Source organism: Balaenoptera musculus, chromosome 10 (assembly GCF_009873245.2).
Source record: "Balaenoptera musculus isolate JJ_BM4_2016_0621 chromosome 10, mBalMus1.pri.v3, whole genome shotgun sequence".
NCBI lineage: Eukaryota > Metazoa > Chordata > Mammalia > Artiodactyla > Balaenopteridae > Balaenoptera > Balaenoptera musculus.
The window spans coordinates 21,609,162-21,615,105 of NC_045794.1; the positions used below are offsets into that span (position 1 = coordinate 21,609,162).

Sequence of the window (5,944 nt, forward strand, 5' to 3'; positions counted from 1 at the left end):
TCATTATGTAATGTCCTTATCTCTTGTTACAGTCTTTGTTTCAAAATCTATTTTGGCTGATATAAGTATTACTGCCTCGGCTTTCTTCTCATTTTCATTTGCATGGAATAACTTTTACATCCTCTCACTTTCAGTCTGTGCATGTCTTTAGATCTGAAGTGAGTTTTTGTAGGCATCATATATACGGGTCTTGTTTTTGTATCCATTCAGCCACTCCATATCTTTTGATTGGAGCATTTAGTCCATTTACATTTAAAGTACTTATTGATAGGTATGCATGTATTGCCATTTTGTTAACTGTTTTCTGGTTGTTTTTATAGTTCGTTTTTGTTCTTTTCTTCTTCTTTTGCTCTTTTTCCTTGTGATTTGATGACTAGTGTTATTTTTGAATTCCTTTTTCTTTGATGTGTATGTATCTATTTTTGATTCTGGTTTGTGGTTACCATGAAGTTTATATATATATCATGAAGTTTATATATATATATAATTTATATGTGTTTATATATTTCAAGTTCCTGATCTCTTAAGTTTGAATGCATTTTAACAATCCTGCATTTGTATTCCCCCACCACCATGTTTACTGTTTTCGATGTCATATTTTACTTCTTTTTGTTTTGTGTATCCCTTAGCTAGTTATTGTGGATATAGCTGATTTTATTACCTTTGTCTTTTAACATTCCTACTCACTTTATATGTGGTTGATCTACTACCTTTACTGAATATTTGCCTTTACCAAAGAGATTTTTCCTTATATAATTTTCATATTTCTACTTATAGTCTTTTCCACTTAGAGAAGTCCCTTTAACATTTCTTGTGAAGCTGGTTTCATAATGATGAACTCTTTTGGCTCTTGTGTCTCTGTAACCTCTTGATCTCTCCTTCAAATATGAATGATAGCCTTGCTGGTAGAGTATTCTTGGTTGTAGGTTTTTCCCTTTCAACATTTTAAATATATTGTGCCACTCCCTTCTGGCCTGCAGGGTTTCTGCTACAAGTCAGCTGATAGCCTTATGGGAGTCCACTGTACATAACAAGTTGCTTTTCTCTTGCTGCTTTTAATATTTTCCCTTTATCTTAAATTTTTGCCATTTTAATTACAGTGTGTCTTGGTGTCATCCTCTGTGGGTTGATCTTGTTTGGGACTCCCTGTGCTTCCTGTGCTTGGATGTCTGTTTCTTTTCCCAGGTTAAGGAAGTTTTCAGCTGTTATATCTTCAAATATGTTCTCTGCCATCTTCTCTCTTCTCTTTCTGGGACCCCTAATGTTAGTGCTAATATTAGTACACTTGATGTTGTTCCAGAGGTCTCTTAAAGTGCCCTCATTGAAAAATTTTTTTCTTTTTTCTGTTCAGCTTGGGTGATTTCCACTACTCTGCCTTCCAGCTTGCTGATCTGTTCCTCTGTATTATTAATCTACTGTTGATTACTTCTAGTGTAATTTTTATTTCAGTTATTGTATTCTTCATCTCTGTTTGGTTCTTTTTCATATTTTCTAACTTGTTGTTAGAAACTTCTGACTTCTCATCTGTTCTTCTCCCAAATTCTTTGAGCATCTCTATGATCATTACCTTGAATTCTTTATCAGGCAGATTGCTTATCTCCACTTCACTTAATTCTTCTTCCATAGCTTTATCTTGTTCTTCTGTCACTTCATTTTGCTTAATTCTCCATTTTTATTTCTATGTATTTGGTAGTCTGGCTACCTGATCTTGGAGAAGTGGCCTTATATGGGAGATGTCCTATGGGGCTTAGCAGCACACTCCACTCTGGTCACCAGCATTATATGCTCTAGAGGCATCATCTATGTGGGCTGTGTGAGCCTTTTGTTGTGGTGGGCTGACTACTCTGGGCATGCTGGTAGGCATGACTGACCCTCAGTCCAGTTAGTCAGCAGGCCTTGCTGAGTACAGAGGCTGCTGGCCACTGGTAAGCAGGGCCAGTTCCTGCCACAAGTGGCTGTTCATGGCCTACAAAGTCCCAGTCCAGGCCCACTGGTGTGTGAGGTCAGGTCATGAGGCGGCTGGCTGCAGAGCCCTTGGGGGTGTCCCAGGGCTATTGCTGACCCACTAGTAAGTGAAGCCAGGTCCTGGGGTGGCTGGCTGCGGCCCAGGGGTGCAAAGCTGGTGTGGGCTTGCTGGTGGGCTGGTGCCCACAGGTCCTGGATCTGGTGTTGGCCCGGTGGTGGGTAGGGTCATGTCCTGGCAACTAATTGTGGGGCCCTGGGAGTCCAGGCTAGTGACTGCCCACTGGTGGGTGGAACCAGGTCCTGGGCCCTCTGGTGGATGGATCCAGGTCCCAGGGAGGCTGGGGGTTCAGGGGGTCCTAAAGCAACTGCCCTGTTGGTGGTTGGGGCTGTGTCCTTGTCTGGCTAGCTCTTTGGCATGGGCTGTCCCAGGACTGGTGCCAACTGGCTGGTTCGTGGAACCGGGTCCCAGCACGAATAAGATAGTGGGAGGATTCCAAAATGTCATTTGCCAGTACTAGTGTCCTTGTGGTAGAATAAACTCCCAAAAATGGCTGCTGCCAGTGTTTATGTCCCCAGGGTAAGTCCTAGTTGCCTCCTGCCTCTGCAAGAAGCTCTCCAAGATCAGCAAGTGCATTTGACCCAAGCTCTTTTCAAGTGCTTGCTCCTGCCCTTGATCTCAGAGCATGTGAAATTTTGTGTGCACCATTTAAGAGTGGAGTTTCTGTTTCCTACAATCCTCTGGCTCTCCCAAAAGTAAACCCTGCTGGTCATCAAAGCCAAACACTCTGAGGGCTCATCTTCCCAGTGCAGGACCTCTCAAGTGGGAAGCCAAGTGTGGGGCTCAGACCCCTAGCTCCTTGGGGAGAACCTCTACAATTGTAATTATCCTCCCACTTGTGGGTTGCCTACCTGGGAGTATGGGTCTGACTAATACCACATTTCTGCCCCTCCTACCCATCTCATTGTGGTTCCTTCTTTATATCTATAGTTGTAGAAGATCTTTTCTGCTAGTCTTCAGGTCCTTCTCATCAATAGTTTCTCTGTAAATAGTTGTAATTTTGGTGTGCCTGTGGGAGGAGGTGAGCTCAGGGTCTCCCTACTCCACCATCTTGGCCACTCTTGATTCACTGACATTTAATTATACATCTAGCAATAATTTTTTTAAAGAATCACTAGAAAAAGAATTATATTAAATGATAAATATACAAAATCTCACATAATGGTGATAATTATGATTATGATAATTTATAATATTATCATTATCACCTTGAAATGATAATAAAGATGATGATGACAAATCTATGAACTAAATGTCACCATACTTATATACACACAAAAAAACGCTTATCTTCTTTAGGTGATGGTAAAAGAATAAGCCTATGATGATGGTTAGACTGGAGTCATCTTACTAATATTATCTTTTTCACAACTCATTCTTAGTTAATTTGAATTCATTATACTTCCAATGGATACATAAAGAATAGGAAATAGGAAAAATATAACAAATGCCTTTAAAGATTATCAAGTATCAATATAATTCTCTATTGTCAACTTATACAAAGCTGAAAAGTAATTCCCATTGTGCCCTGCATCATAGATAATCTTGGTTTACATTTACTTATATAACTACTGCTGTCAGGAGGCTCTGTTATTTTAATTTATGGAGTACCAACAGGATTTTAAGATATTGTCCACATATGTTGAGTCATGCACAGTGAAGACAGAACAAAAGAGATGAGACATAAAAACTCAGGAGTAGGTGGGAGTATTAAGTCCTTGTTCCCTTTTTTTGTTTGTCTATGCAACTTTTTCTTGGATGACAGAGGAAAAAAGCATCACTGTCCTTGATCAAAGAAGGAGGGGAGAAAAAGGAAGAAATTGTGGAGAAGGGGCCTCTGAAGCTGAAAGGCATCGCAGAGCTAGGAGTGACTAAGCGGAAGAAGAAAAAGAAGGACAAAGACTAGGTGAAACTCCTGGATGTGATGGGAACAAGCAAAAAGAACGAGGAGGAGAAGCGGTACAGCCTTCACAAGTGGACACCGGCCCAGGCAGCCTTCGAGAAGATGCAGGAGAAGCGGCAAATGGAAGATTCAGGAGAAGCGGCAAATCCTGAAGAAAGCATTTAATACTCACAAGCAGAGAGAAGAGGACTTCAACAGACACCTGGACACACTCACAGAGCACTATGACATTCCCAAAGTCAGCTGGACAAAGTAGCCTCCCCGCCTGGGGTATGGAGTGGCATCAAGGAGAAGCAGAAGGCAAAGTTGGGGTTATATTTGGTGCCTTTGGTATTTTCTAGAAACATTCTTTTACACACATCCTTGCATCTTCTGCTGAGACAGTGCTTTTCTAAGCTGTATGTCCTCATTCTGGAACTTGATTAAAGTAAGACTGTCCTTTTACTCTAGTTTGATTTCTCAGTAGCACATAGAAGAGAAACCTTTTTAGTTTGGAAAATGTATCCAGAGATTAAGTGCCATGGAAAACTGTTTTTACCCCCAAGTTGTATCTGACTCTTTGACAGCCAGTACACTTCTATGTAAGTGCCATGGAAAAGTGTTTTTACCCCCCAGTTGTATCTGACTCTTTGACAGCCAGCCAGCTGGTTTGCCTGGGTGAAACTGACTCCAGAGGACAAGGAGCTAATGCCAGCATGGCCTGCAGCATGTAGACCCCTGTAGGGCCCTGAACAGGCTGCCCTTCCAAGCTCCCTGTAGCTTGGGGCTCATGCTCTCTGATCCAGGGCCTGGGGAAGCCACTTGAAGCTTCATGGTCTTTAGACTGCCCCCTCAGCCTCCTGGCCAGTGAGACAACACAGCCTGGGAAACAGAACAACCACCTAAGGCAGGGATAGAACGTACACCTTGTCCCTTTCTAAACCTGTGGCCAGTGTGTAGCCTCTTCTCCCAATATCCTCATTCCAGACATGTCTAGTTGGTGTTGCCATGGCAGACACTGCCAGTCAAGCACAGCATTCTTTGTAATAGAACCCAGACACAGCCTGCCATCTTACCCTCAACCCTGGGCTCCAAGCAGCCCCCTGTATTTATTCAGAGTTGGCATATAACGTGTTTAGTGCTCCTGGCCTAAGGACACCTCAAAGGTGATGGGACCAAGGCAGAGCCCCAAGCACAGACATACATGGGTGTAGTCGAAAGGAAGGACTCAGGTTCCCGTGCTAGAGAGCCAGGGTCTTTGAGGGCCTATGTGTACCCACCAGATGAGGATCAGATTGCATATGCTATTGGGAAAAAGTGTGCTGACATAGATGCTGACAGAATAAGAAAGGCAGAAAACAAAACCAAGTGTTGGGTTTGGGACTGTCATATGAGAAATGCAGAATAAAACAAACAAAAAAAGTTATTAAAAAAAAAAAAGAAAGAAATTCTGGCCAAAGTAAGGACATGTTAAAGAAATGGGAAAAATTGCCTTAATTCATCTATTATAACTCCAACTTTAGGAAGAATAAGAAAAGGATATTATTCTTGCGAGTCCCAGAAAAAAAAAAAAGGCTAAGAAATGAATTTGTGAATCAAACTTTTTAAGAAAATAAATTGAGTATGAAAAACTAAGATTTGCTTTGAAGCTTGATCGATTGAATTTTACTGGTGCTCTCTTTTTATAGCAAATTATGTAACTGACATTAAAATACTGAATTAATATCCACCAAAAAAAACTATTAGAACTAATAAATGAATTCAGTAAAGTTGCAGGATACAAAAATAATATATGGATGCAATTGTAAATGGGATTGTTTTCTTCATTTCTCTTTGTGATGGTTCATTATTAGTATATAGAAATGCAACAGTATTGCATTTGGAAGAAACAATATCGTTAAAGTGTCCATACTCCTCAGAGCAATCTACAGATTCAATGCAATCCCTATCAAAACACCAATGGCATTTTTCGCAGAACTAAAACAAATAACCCTAAAATTTGTATGGGTCCACAAAGGACCCCAAATAGCCAAAACAAT

The 5,944-nt window shown here is 41.0% G+C and overlaps 1 pseudogene; it reads left to right on the forward strand.

The window, feature by feature from the left end:
- Positions 1-2,512: 2,512 nt before the first annotated feature.
- Positions 2,513-4,336, forward strand: LOC118902048 (annotated as a pseudogene).
- Positions 4,337-5,944: the final 1,608 nt, after the last annotated feature.